Consider the following 16,284-nt stretch of genomic DNA (forward strand, 5'->3'; position numbering starts at 1 on the left):
TGTCTTCTACACCGGTCAGCTTTATCAATCCCTTTGTTTCAACCTCAAATAGGTTTCTATCTTTACACCTATTTGAGTTTGAGGGGGGGTTATACACAGTATCATGTTCAAGTCACCTCATGGCGCACTCCCTAAGTCGCCCCCTTGGTGCACCACCACAACTTTCTTCAACGGTCCGACATGACCCCGTAAACTGTCTTCTACAACGGTCCGACATGACCCCGTAAACTGTCTGCTACATCGGTCCGACATGACCCCGTAAACTGTCCTGCTACATCGGTCCGACATGACCCCGTAAACTGTCTTCTACAACGGTCCGACATGACCCCGTAAACTGTCCTTCTACATCGGTCCGACATGACCCCATAAACTGTCTTCTACATCGGTCTGACACGACCACACAGTGTCTGCTACAACGGTCCGACATGACCCCGTAAACTGTCTGCTTCAACGGTCCGACATGACCCCGTAAACTGTCTGCTACAACGGTCTGACACGACCATACCGTGTCTCCTATCCTGTTTTTATTTATCAGTTTACTTTCCTGTTTTGTTACTCTCTTCAAACTCAAGTTGGTTAGTTCCTATCCTCCTTGAGTTTGAGGGGGGCTGTTAGTGTGTTAGCTTAGTGTGTTAGCTTTATGTTAGTGGTTTATACTTTATGTATAGTGCAATGTTAGTGCTTTAGATTTTCATCATTACAATTTGTAAATCGTCTCCTATATAAGGAGCCCCTAACCATATGAATACATACAATCTATTCTACCTCTCTATACATTATTCAAACAACTGTAGTGTTAAAAGAGACGAGGTTTGAAAAAAAGGGAGAAATTGCAATTCAGTGTATATTCAAAAAATTTTAAAAATAAATTAGTGGTAAATTTTAACAATTTTAATAATTAAAATTATAAATTTTTTCATAATTTGTAAATATTGTGAAACTAATTTTTTTCGAAGAAAAGTAGGTTGAAGAAGAGCAGTTGCACTTTGGAGGGTCTGAAAGGTAGGTTTGGGAAGTCTAGTAGTGGAATTATATGTGATGCAGTTATGTGCACATGTTCAGCTTCTAACCCGTCTAGGCTACACTTTATAGAGCCACTTACAAATAGCCAAACCACACCCCCCCCAAAAACCTCTATTTATGTTGCTAGTCTCCTAGTCCTACCTCCCATTGCCACTCATATTATTATCCTCTCTCTCTCTCTCTCTCCATTTTCTCAGGTGGTAGCAGCGAATTCAGAAGGCTAGATGAGACCACCGAGTGATCCGGGAGGCCCAGGGCCTCCATGGCCTGGGCCGGGTCCAGGGCCTCCAGCTCCATTCATACCGGGGGGGTTTTGTGGTGGCTTTGTCAATAACTTATGCAGTACCATATCTTCCTGGTTAGTAATTTTTTTTTTTTTTTTTTTTTTTTGTGATTTTTGGTTCTGTTTGTTTCACTAGACACTTTCATTGTGCAAAATGTTCATCCCATGAATAATAAATCACTTCTTATCAAGAATTTTAGATAGTACATGAAACTCTTGTGAATATGCAAACTTTAGAAGTCGGACAGTTATGTTAAAATTGTTTAAATTATTGCTTCACAAGGGTAATTAGTTAGAGTATTAAGTTGCCGTTTGACAATTGGTTTTTTTTTTGTTGACTTTTTGACTATTTCAGCTTGAGATTAAAAATTTGTTTGGTTTAGTTTTTTTTTGGCTTTTTTTGATTTTTGTAAAAGAAAAAGTGAAATGATTATGGTTTAGATGTAATTTTATCTTATTGACTTATTTAACCTATTTTGCCTTTTGTGTTTTTTTAGCCAAAAAGCCAATATCAAATGAAACATAAGTATATGTTAGTATGTTCATCATTTAACTGCTTGCTTCATGTTTTTTCTGTTTGTAGTTTCTATTTCGTTTGCTGTTGTTGGTTGCTGCAAGATTGCTTTGGTGATCCGCCTGGGCCGCCCAGTGGCCCTCCAGGTCCACCTCTTGGTCCTCCGGGTCCCCCACCGCCTCCACCTCCTGTTCCCCCACCGCCTCCACCTCCGGTTCCCCCACCGCCTCCACCTCCTAATCCTTTTGGTCCTCCGATTGGCCCTCCAGGTCCTCCCATTGGCTTTCCAGGTCCTTTTGGACCTCCTGGTCCACCAGGGCCTCCTGGTGGCCCACCCGGTCCACCAGGGCCTCCTGGTAGCCCACATTTCTTTTGATATTGAATTTATATTTCTGCTACTTTGTCGTTCAATCCAACCAAGAAAAAAGAATAGAAAAAAATAAAAACAAGAAAGTACCTTTAGAAAATATGTGGGAAACATTTCCGCTACTTTGTAAGCAGTAGATCTAATAATTTTTTACCTTTATTTTACTTTGTAAGCAGTAGATCTAATAATTTTTGTTTCTCAGTTTGTGATTATGCTTATATTGTTGCTGATTTTATATTGGGAAAATATCAAATCAGTGAGGTGTTGAAAAATAATTACAAATTAATGTGAAATTTTATAAGTATTAATAATTAAAATTATAAATTTTTTCGTGAATGTGTTTTTTAATTGTCCCTGTTATTTTTCTAATGTTATTTCAATGCTATTCAATCTATGGATAATAAATTTTTTAATTTTGTTGCAGTCGACATGGCAAAAAATAAATTATATTGATCATTCTTAAGGTTTGAAAAAAATATTATAAGCCTCACAAGTTTGGCATAATTATGCTGATCTTTTTTTTTTTTTAATAATGCTGAAGCGACTAAAAGTAATTCAAATAGAGTGTTAACATATAGATAATCAAGCGTAAAATATATATTTTAGTGTAAATATTATCAAAATATTATTGTTTCATTAATTTGACTAACAAATGATTGATAAAAATGAGACAATATTATGAATTTAAACTATAGTACTGTGTTCAGTTGATGGATTTGAGTAAGAATTTCAAAAGGGAAAGGGAAAGGAAAAATGCACGTGAAATGTGAATGAAATATAACTATATTTTACCTATAATTTACATATTTTTTCCTTTATTTTTTCAAATATTTTCTCAAATTCATGAACCAAATACAGTTTAAGAGACTACAATGTAATAAGTCAAATTTGTAAGAGTTAGTGTATATTTTTTCTTTTTTCAAATTTTAAGAAAAGTTAGTATAATTTACAAAAATAAAAATAAAGATTTACAATTATGTTTTGACATGCTATTGCAAAAAAAACAGTATTACGCATACAGAGAACCAAACACAGAACTAAACATAAAAATTGTTCCATTGGACGATTGCCTGGACGACCGAAAGGCACCATGACAACCGCGGTCGACACCAAGACACCCACGATTGACAAGCTCTAACCAAGATGACAGCTGCAGTCGACAAGCTTTGGCTAATCGCCCGATAGACGATCGGATGCACACTTTCTGTGTTTAGATCTGTGTTTGGTCCTCTGTGTGCCTAGACTTTCTGTTGCAAAAAAAGCCAAGTTAATGCTAGTATGTGAAAAAGTTAAAATGATGGATTTGAATCTTGGATTTAAATAGATATTTAATGAAAAGAAAAGAGAAAATGGAGAACAAAAGTGAATCCCATTTTCTATTCTCTAACAAATCCTTCCATATCAAGATCTAAATGCAGCCTAATACCCCGTTTGGGGACTTACCATTTTAGCCAAAAAGCCAAAAAGTTACCATTTTAGCCAAAAAGCCAACAACTCATACCAAAAAGTCAAAGATTATCTTTTCTCTCTACTTTTTGCACATCTTTTCGTAATTAGCCAAAAAATTATCCCAAACATATAAGTTTTTTTTACCTACCTTTTTAGCCAAATAGTCAAAAAGTTACTAAATTAGCCTGTTCCCAAACGAGGCCTAAATGTTTGTTTGATGAAGTTTTGGTTTTTCAAAAATTTTAAAAATTAAAATGACAGCAATTTTAGAAATTTGAGGAAAGAAAAAAAAAAAAATTCCACTCTCTTTCAACCACCCATTAAACATGGGATGGAGGAGAGACCAATAATCAACGGCCAGAATATTATTATTATGAATAAAAATAAGGAAAAAATGCAACTAAACAAAAATTGTAAATTCATGAAAAAAATTATTATTTTAATTATTAAAATTGATAAATTTTACCACTGATTTAAAATTTATTTTGAAAACGAATTGCAAATATTCCTAAAATAAATCACATTTATATATTATGTGATGTGTCATAGCTATGTTACTAACAAACATGTACATAAAATAATAAATAATTTTTAATACATAAAGATGTATAAAATTAATCAAGGAAGATGACTCCGATGAGAGAAGTTATTAGTTGGTCTTAGGACACTGCACGTGATGTCCTATATGTGTTTTGATTGGTTGAGAGAATAGGACTTATGATTTTGTATTGAATGATTAAAAAATATGAAGGGATATAGGAGTTTTTGATTGGTAAGAGATATGGTCCCGTGGTGCTCCTAGACCAACTAATAATTTTTCCTCCAATACACCAACATTTTATATGGGTCACACATGTGCGGGCTGTTCCATACTCAGGTCTCTTTTGGGGACAACAAAAATTAGTTTTATTTATTTATTTGTTGATTTATTTTTATCACACGATTTCTTTATTTTTCTGCACATCTTTTCATAATAAATAAAAAAAATCAACTTATAAATCATCCCTAAACAACCTTTAAAATTATGTGAATAACCTCATGAAAAGAATTATTTTGGCCAAAAAAATATTATACAAATTAATAAATTTTATAAATATTTTATTAATTAATATATTAAAAATAAAAAAATTTAGAATTCAAAACAAGATCTACTTTAATAATGTGTCAAATGTCACACTAAGAAATAAAATTTTTATATAATTTATTAATTTATATAACATTATCCTTTTTAGTCATATATGACTAAATAAAAGAAGAAAATAATCAAGGGCTAACCAATATTTTAATCAACAAGGATTGAAATCCATTTTTTTAGAGACTCCCATAACCTCCTTTGGATCTCAACCATTAATGGTGTGGATCCCATACATACATCAATAATTGAAATCTAAAAAGAGTTGTGGGGTCCCCAAAAAAGGAGGTTTCAAGCATTTTTCTATTTTAATAAAAAAAAAAGGCAAGAGTATATCATAAAAAAATCACAAATAAATACATCAACACACCCTAATTATTACAAGGGTCAAACTATTAAAGCGATGACCAAGGTCTATTTTGAAAAGTAGGTTAAAAGTTGATTTTTTTAATTTTTTTTTAAATATATAAAAAAATAGAGAGATGATACGCCAAAAAAAATCAAAAATTCAAAAAACTGACTTTTAACCGTGATGACAAAACAAGCCTTAATACACCAACCAAATAGTTCGCAAAACTCTACAGTCAACTAGGGGTGTGAATTGGGCTGGCTCGGCCCACTCGGGCCCGGACTAGGGCCGGCCCATGTCGGGCAGCCCGAGCTCCTGCCAAAATTCGGGTTAGGCCAAACTGACCCACAAGTTAAAAAATTAGGCCCAAGGTTAGGCCTAGGGGGTATTCGGGCCTTAGGTGGGCTGGCAGGCTTAGGCCTAGGCTCAGGCTTGGGCTGGGCTTGGACGGGTCTAAACATATATTTTTTTTTTATATTTTTCTATCAAAATTTTATTCTTTTTCATTAAAAATTGCATTGGATCTTGGGCGGGCCGGACAAGTCGACCCTCGGGTCGGATTTTGAGCGGGCCACGGGTCAGGCTAAGCTAGACTTCAAAATGATAGCCCACGCCCAGGCCTAATCGGGTTGCAGGCGGGTTTCAGGCCACCCACAGGCCACGGGTCATTTTTATACCGCTATAGTTGACTAGTCTCATTATCAACATATTCATAGTGCTACGTCTCTATAATTTTCTTTCACAAAAGTATACTTTCACATATTTTTCTCAGTTAGAGTTCACTTACTCTATAACTATAAACTCTTACTAGTAAGAGTTTATGAAGAGATACATTTGTGGAAGAAATTTGGGGGGGATGGATAGAAGGGGAAATTATACCTAAGAGGTGTCAAAAAATAAAAAAATAATAAATATTAATAATTATAATTATAATTTTTTTCATCAATGTATAATAATTTTTCAAAATCTGCCTTGAATGGTAATTTTCCCTATAAAGAAACTCTTTAGGCATGTAATGATAAATACATTTCTCTTTATATCTTTAAGTTAGTATTTGGTTAGAGGATTTAATGAGAAAAATAGAAAGGGAAAGGAAAATAGAAAAAAAAAACAAAAAACAAAAAAACAAAGAGAGAGAGAATTGAAAGGATTCAAATTTTAAGTTATATTTGGTTGAGTTGGAAAATGAAAAAAGAAAAGAACCCAATGCTGTATTTGATTGAGGGATTTGGGAAGGAATTTGAAAAGGAAAAGGAAAAAAGTGTGTGAAAGTAGGTGATATATAGGTATATTTTATTCATATATCATTTATTTTTTTTTCCAAATCTCTTTTTAAACTCTTTAATCAAACACAGCGTAAGTTAACTCAAATAACAAAAAGTGGGATTGTATTTCCTATTACTTTATTTTCCCTTGTGTTTTTATTATAATCAACTAAAAAATAGAATTGCATGTCATTTTCTCTTTTCATTTATCTCATAAAATTTTCTAAGCAAACACAATCTAATAGTTGACAAAAACGAGTGAGGTGTATATTCATGCAAAAAAGTGGTGTATGTATAGGATTTACTATATTTAAAAAAAGAAGTAGGTCTCACAATTTAACATGAGAAATCACATAGAAATTAAAAATTTGCGTGATATAAGTTGATAATGTAACAATTTTTTAAAATAATTTGATATCAAGAATAATGTGATAGTTTGAGTTTGCATCGGGCTAGCCCGACTTTTAAAATGGTATCCAAATCATCCTGTGGGCTAAGCTTGACGAAATTTGTTTTCATGGGTTAGCCTAAGACCAAAAATTTTAAGCCCAAGCTCTATCAAACGAACTTGACTTAAACGGGCTAACAGATTGTTCTGTCGGTTTGTCTGTTTGGTAACGTTTACGTTTTCAGTTTATATTTACAAAAATTTTATAAACTGATTTTTGTTTATTTTTAAAAAAACATAAACTACAAACGCGTTTCGTAATTGACAAAATGTTTAAAAAATTTTAAAAATATAAAAAAAAGTGAGAAATGGCAAGTGGTGGCAAGTGGCGGCGGAAGACGGTGGTGAAAAGTGGTGACGGTGGGTGGTGGGTAGCGGGTGGGTGGTGGTGGTGGGTGGGTGGGTGACGGTGGCAGGTGGTGGTGGGTGGTGGTGGTAGGTGAGTGGCGGATCGCCGGTAGTGGCGGGTGGGTGGTAGTGGCGGGTAGGTAGCGGGTGGTGGTGGTGGGTGAGTAGGCGACGGTGGCGGGTGGTAGGTGGTGGTGGCGGGTGGTGATGGTGGGGTGGGTGGGTGATGGTGGCGGGTGGTAGCGAGTGGGTGGTGGTGGTGGCGGCGGTTGGATGGCGGATGGCGGGTGGTGGTGGTGGTGGTGGTGGTGGTGGGAGGGTTACGATGGTGGGTGGTGGGTGGTAGCGAGTGGGTGGTGGTGGTGGTGGCAAATGGGTGGCAGGTGGGTGGTAGTGGTGGTGATGGTGGTGGTGGGTGATAGGTGGTGGTAGCGGGTGGGTGTCAGGTGGGTGGTGAGTGTAGGTGGCGGGTAGGTGGCTGGTGGATGGAAGGTGGGTGGTGGGTGGTGGTGGTGGTGGTGGCGGCGGCGAGGGGTGGGTGGTGGTGGCGAGTGGGTGGCAGGTAGGCGGTGGTCGGTGGTAGCAAGTGGGTGGTGAGTGGTGGTGGTAGGTGGTGGTAGGGGGTGGGTGATGGTGGCGGAAGATGGTGGCGGGTGGTGGCTAGTGTTGGGTGGTAAAAAAAAAAAAAACTCAAAACTCAAAACAGAAATACATTTTTTTAGTTTACATTACTTTGCTAAATTTATAAACTGAGGCCACTGATTTATAAATCAAAAATTTACCAAACAAGTTTTTATTTGAGTTTTTTAAATTTTTATAAATATAAATAGAAAACTGAAAACGTAAGTCTTACCAAACGACACATATTTTTTACGGTAAATTATAAATATACCTCATGAGGTTTGTTTAAAATACGAATTACCTTCTGTGATTTAAAAAATTACAAATATCTCCCTGTCAAAATTTTTTATTTAACAAAATCAATTGAAAAAGTAAAATTTCTAACTATTCACCTATACAATAATAAAATTATCTAAATTATTAATTTAAATAAAATTTTAACATTATTAAAAATTGTTAATTAACTTGATGATTTGTTAAAAAAAAATTTATTTTTTATGAAATTAAAAATCTTAGGGACATAATGTAATTTTTAAAATTATAAAAAATAATTTATAATTTAAATAAATCTCATGAGGTGTGTTTGTAATTCACCCAATTTTTTACTAAGCTTGAGACCAAGCCAACTTAAGTTCAAATGCGGACTTTGGCCCAATAAAAGTCCAGTAGATTGGGAAGATTAAAGTCAGTGAGTTTTCGGGCCAAATGATAATGTCCAAAATGATCCAATAATTTCTCAAGTTCTTTTGTTTATATAAAAGACTAGCATATCACCCGTGCTATGCATGAATTGTGTTTACAATTATTTATATATGTGAATTATGATTTTTAAATATTTTTTTTTTCTTTTTTATATTATATTAAAGTTTATTAGTTTGATAATATTCATATGTGTTAGATTTTTTAAGGAATTAAATGTCTTTTTTTTTATTATATTATATTAAAGTTTAATATTTTGATAATAATCATGTGTAGGATTTTTCAAGAAATTTTTTTTATGCTTGTTCTTAATGCATTAAAGTGTTATTATGAGGGATAATAATCATATGTGTTGAGACTTTTCAAGGAATTAATATGTGTTGGATTTCAAAGAATTTTTTTTATATTTGTTCTTAATACATTAAAGTGTTATTATGAGGGTAAGACTTGGAGGTTGAGAGAAGTTAATAAATACTAAATTTTTTTTTATTTTTTTAAATCAAAAAATCAAGAAATTTAGATTGGGAGATTGGAACTCCCACAAGGCTTGGGGTTAAAAATTTCTTTTTACTTAATATATAGTACTAGCCTATCACCCGTGCTATACACCGGAAAATTATAAATATTTATATTTTTTTTAATTTTTTTTAATATATAAATTATGTTTTTAAAGATTTTTTATAAAAATAATTTAACAATCTAAGGTTTAAAGAATTTTTTTTTATACTTATTTTTAATGCATTAAAGTGTTATTATAAAGGTAAGTCTTGGGGGTTGTGAGAAATTAATAAATGATAAGGGTTTTTTTTTTTAAAATCAAAAAATTAAAAAATTTAGATTGGAATATTGGAACTCTCACAAAACTTGTGGGTTAGAGATAGATATAAATAAATAGATAGATATAGATATAGATATAGATATTTATATTTGTTTTAAAATTTTTTCAATATACAAATTATTTGTTTTGAAAAAGGTAGTTCAGTAATTATGAGAGAAGTCAAAAAGTCTTGTGGGTTTAGAGAAATTAATAAATGCTGAGGTTAATTTTTTTTTTTTTAAAAAAAATTAGAAAATTAGGATTAGCATATTGGAGCTCCCAGAGGCCTTGTGGGTTAGAAACCCCCTTTTGCTTAACTAGCCTATCACCCGTGATATGCACGAGATAATTATAGATATTTATATTTGTTTTAATTTTTTTTAATATATAAACTATGTTTTGTAAGATTTTTTATAAAAATAATTTAACAATCTTATCACTAACCATAGTGTACAGAAGAAATTAAAAAGGCTACTGCAGTAACTATGCATGAGCTGTATTTATAATTATTTGTATGAGAGGATTTTAAATGCTAATCAGGGATTTTGACCAAATCAATAAATGCAGGCATATGGATTGGAAAAAGTTAATAAATACTGATCAGGAAATTTTAACCAAATCAATAAATGCTGAAGTTTTTTTTTTTAAATCAAAAATTTTAAAAATCAAGATTGAGAGATTGGAGCTCGCTTGGGGTTTAGAAACCCCCTTTTCCTTAATATATTTACAATTATCAATATATGTGAATTGCGATTTTTATATGTCTTTTTTTTAAAATTTTTTTAAATGTCTTATTTTTTTCCTTTTTTTATATTATATTAAAGTTTAATATTTTGATAATAATCATATGTGTTGGACTTTTCAAGGAATTAAATGTCTTCTTTTTTTATTATATTATATTAAAATTTAATATTTTGATAATAATCATATGTGTCGGACTTTTCAAGAATTTTTTTTATACTTGTTCTTAATGCATTAAAGTGTTATTATGAGAGATAATAATCATATGTATTGAGATTTTTCAAGGAATTCACATGTGTTAGATTTCAAAGAATTTTTTTTATGCTTGTTCTTAATGCATTAAAGTGTTATTATGAGGGTAAAATTTAGAGATTGAGAGAAGTTAATAAATACTAAATTTTTTTTTTTTAAAATCAAAACATTAAAAAATTTAAATTGAAAGATTAAAACTCCCACAAAACTTACGATTAAAAATTCTCTTTTTACTTAATATATATATTATAGATGTGGTGGGCAATAAAGAGGGTCAAAGAGTGTATAGAGTAGGTGAGAGGACTAGTAGATGAAATTGCAAAAATGGTCTTGACAGCATGGAAATGAGTCGGCAAAAACGTTCCAACACCAAGTATTGTTACACTTACCAAATTCCAAGCCTTTCCACCTTAAATTGTTTGTTTGTTTGGTTGGTTGAAATTAGGCCTCGTTTGGGAATAAGTTAATTTAGTAATTTTTTAACTATTTGACTAAAATATGAGCTAAAAAAAATAATATATTTGGGATGACTTTTTAACTTTTTACAAAAAGATGTGCAAAAAGTAGAGAGAAAAGAGAATCTTTGATTTTTTGGTATGGGTTGTTGGCTTTTTGGCTAATTTAGTAACTTTTTGACTTTTTGACTAAATAGGAGGGTTCCCAAACGAGGCCTTAGAGTAGAAAAAGCCAACTTCAATTTTTCTTTACACGTCATGAAAATGGCATAAAATAAATTTTTGGGTAAATTATAAATACACAATCTGAAATTTACTTAAAATACAAATTGTCTGTATAGTTTGAAAAATAACAAATATCTCCTTATTATAATTTTTTATTTAACAGAATTAATTGAAAAAGTGAAATTTCTAATTGTTTACCTATACAATAATAAAATTATTAATTGAAATAAAATTTTAACTAAAAATTATTAATTAACTTGATAATTTATTAATAAAATGACCTATTTGTTATGAAATTAGAAACCTTAAGGGGCATAATGTAATTTCAAGAACCATATGAGATAATTTATAATTTAAATAAACCTTAAAGGGTGTGTTTGTAATTTACCCTAAATCTTTTTAATAACATAAAAATATTTTATATGCCACAATTCAAATTTGTTCGGTTTGTATAGAGTTAGCAAACGAAAGGTTTGGATGCCAAAACTAGTTATGTATTTAAATAGTTTAGTTAAACTAGTTAATTTAGTGGTTGTTTGGTAATAGTTTAAAAAAAATTAAAATGTTAAATGCCATATTAATTTTTTTCTTAAAAAACAACAATTTTTTAGCAATTTTAAAAATACATTAGCTTTTCTAATTTCTACAAAAAAAATTAAAAAATTATCAAAAAAAGGTAACTCTTTCAGGCATGAGTGGTTCAATAATTAAGCTACTTAACCTAGTGCTTGTGGCTTCAGGAAATATTTCTTTTTCTTGAAGACTTAAAAAAACAATGTCACATGTTTATGTTTAACCTCAAGTCTCAAAACCCTATGGACTGCGATTGTTCCGAAAGCTCTTTTTCTTTTTTTCCAAAAATATCTTATAATAAATAGATTTAAGTAGATTGAGCGGGTGTTTGGATTTTTTAAAAAATTTTTTTTTATGACTTTTCTATTGGCTTTAATAGACTTTTTAATTACTTTTAAAAAAAATTTGGACTTCTAATTCTACTCGATGAGACAAATCAAAAAAAAAAAAAATATATATATATATATAATAAACGAAAAATTGTGGACTTTTTTTTGTGTGCTTATTTTGGCTTTCTGAAAATTTTATAGAATTTTTCAAAAAAAAAAATGACATTTTAGATTCATCTGCACAAGATAAACCGGGAAAATATTTTTTTTTGACATAATTCAAAATAAAAATAAAAATACAGGCTTGTTTTGGGATATCTTAATTGTATTGAATTTAGGTTGGTTGAGTTGAAAAAAAGAACGGGAACTTTATGCAGGTGAGACAAGGCAAAAAAACATTATCAACACATGGATGCAATGTCTGGCGATGGGATGCGAATAAAAAGTTGTGGAATTCCCCCAAAAAAGAAGGGAAAATACCAAATCAGCAAAAATTTTAAAAGTAAATTACAAATTAGGGAAAAAAATTATCAATATTAATAATCAAAATCTTAAACTTTGTAATAATAATTTTTTTTTATTATTTAATTATTTATTTTTTATTGAAACTTGATGCTAATTCTCTCAAAAAAAGAAAAAGAAAATAGGTTTGAGAATTCTTCTTTCTTTTCGGAAAGAAATAAGTTGAGAAAATTTTATGCCACTGAACTTTGTTTGATCTGTGAGGGGAAAATTCTACCATACATGAAAGTAGTTTTTATGTATGATACATGAAAAAATATGGACCATTAGATTTAGATAGGATGAATGTTAGCCATTGGATAAGTAGATAGTAAGACTAAAAAATAAGGTGATTTTTCAAAAAGTAAAATAATTTTAGTTAATTTTGAAATAAAAAAAAAATGATGCTAACTTACTATTTGCTACAAAAATACTTACTATTTGATATTTACGCACTTACTGTTTGTTATGAATAAACTTACTATTTAAAGTATTACTTGCTAAACAAGTCACCTCCATTTTTTGATGTGTACCTTCTTTTGCATTTTAAATATATAAAACAAATGGCACACCGTATTTAACTATTTTTCTTCATATTTTGTTTTGTTATGATTTATACAAAGTAAAATATGATATGTAAATATTAATTTATTAAAATTTGTGAAAATTTACTAATTGCTTAAAATATTCATTATTGTGAAAAATTAATTTTTGATATAATATTAAAAATAAATAAAAGAGAAAAAAAAATTGTAAACAAAATATATTTAAATTGTAACCTATTTAAACTTATTTTTAAAAACATTAATTTAAAATAGTTACTTTTTTTTTAAACCTACAACACCTCAAAATAGTAATTACTATTTAAGAATTTGATATTTACATTTTCATTTTTTATTATAAATTTTGTATATTTTATATAACATATATATGAATTTCTTGTAAAAAAAATTTAGAAACTTTTATAAATTCATAATTTTTTGTTATCTATTTAATATCCATAATGAAATATTTTTTCTTCATAAAATTCATAAGTTTTCTTCATAATATTTTTTAATATCTAAAATATTGTAAAGCATAAATTGAAAATAAATAGAATAAAATAACTTATAAAGACCTCTCATTTATCAATATTTATTAATGATAATAAATGAATACATATACCGTAATTACTTTCTTTTACCTACTACACTTGAAAATATTAATTGTTATATAAGAATATAGTTAATTAGGAAAATATAGAAAAACTCTCAACTCATTTGCATACATAATCAACAAAATTGTGTTTTTTTTTTTTCATAGTCTTTCACAAAGAATAAGTGAAAGAGGATGATTTAGATTTTACAAATTGAAGACAATTTTCAAGTAATAATTTATCTATGTCTCTCTCTTTTATTTTAACATTATGTGATATTTTTAATTTATAAATTTTAAGATTTTGTTGAAAAATCATTTCACTTAATTAAAGAAAAAGTGCAGTTTTAAAACTTTAAGTCAAGTTTAATGAAATAATAAGTATAATTTCATTGACTATTTACTTAAGTCTATTGAAGTGGCGTTTTATTGATTAGTAAGTCATGTTTAATTAAGCAGTGAGTAGAATTTGATTGGGTAATAACGATAATCTAATAGAGTAGTAAGTGAAAATTCATTAAGTAGTAAGTAGGGTTTAATTAAGTAGGAAATAAAGTTGAATGAAGAAGAAAAGTGAAAGCCAATTGAGCAGTAAGTGAAGTCTTATACAATAGTTGTTGGAAAATTTATAAAGAGGTAGTTGTGAATTGAAATAGACTCCATTTTGAATGAAAGGGTGTAACCTTTCATGGTGTCTCTTTATTTTAAAAGAATAGGTATGTCCATTTTTCATACCTTTTCTATTCAAATTGAATAAGTGCCAACAAAGCCTATATAAAGGCAGCCCATTTCAATTTTGATTGATCCGAAAAATTCAGTCTGAAATTCTTGTCTCTTTGCTGTCCATTTTCTTTTAGTGCATTATTCTTCATATAAAATATTAGGAATAAATTTCACAGAGTTATACAACACAATGTTCTAGTTTCGCCGGACAAATTTGTTTGAAGTGCTTCTACAAATTTGTGAAGATCATTGTATCCTGGGAGATAGACGCCACTCAACCGTAAGCACCGTAGCAGGGCGAATCTGTCTTAAGGACAGAGTGTCACACACTTGACTTGGTCTTAATTTTAATTCGATTCGATAAATAAATCCGGTATGCTATTTATTTATTTTGTTTGATTTTATTTCAAGTTATTTTATTTACACAGAAGATTGATCCAACAATCTTAAGACAGATTCGAATTATTCTGTTTACAGAATTTTTCGTTTGTTTCTTTTTTTTTTCATTCTTCGTAAATAATTTCGGAAGAAAATTATTTTCTGTGGATTTACAAAATAATATTCTGGTTGGAAAAAATAAATAGTGATTATATGCTATTTGACAGATAGTAGTAATATACTGTCTCTTTTCTTTGACAACAACTAGTAGTACGATACTGGTGTCATTAACAATTCAGAATATATTTTTGTGGAATTTTTCAGAAATTAATTTTGGGTTTTAGAAATTATTTTCTGAGTTTTCATTACTTAAAATTCTGTTTAAGTATTTTAATTATTGAAGTGTATAGAAATTAATTTTCTGTGTGGAATTAATTTGGTTGAATAAAATTTTATTTTATTTCCAAATTAATTGAAAAATAAAAGTTATTTTCTTATTTCTTTTATTTTACAGAATTTAATTTCTTGTGTGGAATTAATTTGGTTAAATAAAATTTTACTTTATTTCCAAATTAATTGAAAAATAAAAGTTATAGTTTTTATTTCTTTTATTTTACAGAATTTATTTTTCTGTGTGGAATTAATTTGTTTAAATAAAATTTTATTTTATTTTCAAATTAATTGGCAAATAAAAGTTACATTCTTGTTTCTTTTGTTTTTACAGAATTTAATTCTATGAATTTGGTTTAATTTTCTGTGTAGTGAAAATTCTAATTATAAATTTGTTTTATAAATTAGAATTGATGGCTACTGAAACAAATGCCCAAATAAGTACTACTGTGGTGGCTACAATTGCACCAACCCCCTCTCCTGTGATGACAGTACCAATAAATCATGGAGAGAAGCCAGAGAAGTTCTCAGGAACTGACTTTAAAAGATGGCAACAGAAAATATTGTTCTATCTTACAACTCTGAACCTGGCTCGTTTTCTCCGTGAAGATGCTCCTATCCTGAAAGAGAATGAAACCGACCGGCAAGTGGTTGCTGCGGTTGATGCTTGGAAACATGCCGATTTCCTTTGCCAGAACTACGTTTTGAACGGACTTGACAACACATTATACAACGTCTACAGTCCAATCAAGACAACAAAGGAACTTTGGGAATCGTTGGAGAAAAAGTACAAAACGGAAGATGCCGGCTCAAAGAAATTTATGGTTGGCAGATTCTTGGATTTTGTAATGGTTGATTCAAAAACTGTGATCAGCCAAGCTCAAGATTTCTAACTCATTCTGCATGACATTCACGCAGAAGACATGTCTCTCAGTGAATCCTTCCAAATTGCAGCCTTAATTGAAAAATTACCAAAAGACTGGAAGGAGTTCAAGAACTACCTCAAACACAAGCGCAAAGAAATTTCTATGGGCGAATTAATTGTGCGTTTGAGAATTGAGGAGGACAACCGCAATTCTGAAAAGCGGGCTGGTATGCATCCTATGGAGTCTGAGGCAAATGTGGTGGAACATGTTTCAAAAACCAAGAAACGAAAGTCTTCTGGAGAAAGTTCATTACAAGGCTCTAAAGGGGGGGATAATAAAAAGTACAAGTTTAATGGCAAATGTTACATCTGTGACAAAGAGGGACATCGGGCCAAAGATTGT

At 30.4% G+C, this 16,284-nt stretch overlaps 1 non-coding gene across 1 annotated transcript; it reads left to right on the plus strand.

The window, feature by feature from the left end:
* The first annotated feature begins 1,046 nt into the window (after nt 1-1,046).
* Nucleotides 1,047-2,523, plus strand: LOC114264867 (uncharacterized). Its single transcript, XR_014336884.1, has 2 exons — nt 1,047-1,381; nt 1,890-2,523. It is a non-coding gene; the product is annotated as an uncharacterized LOC114264867 (transcript).
* Nucleotides 2,524-16,284: the final 13,761 nt, after the last annotated feature.

Source organism: Camellia sinensis, chromosome 7 (assembly GCF_055761805.1).
Source record: "Camellia sinensis isolate YWXY chromosome 7, ASM5576180v1, whole genome shotgun sequence".
Lineage (NCBI taxonomy): Eukaryota > Viridiplantae > Streptophyta > Magnoliopsida > Ericales > Theaceae > Camellia > Camellia sinensis.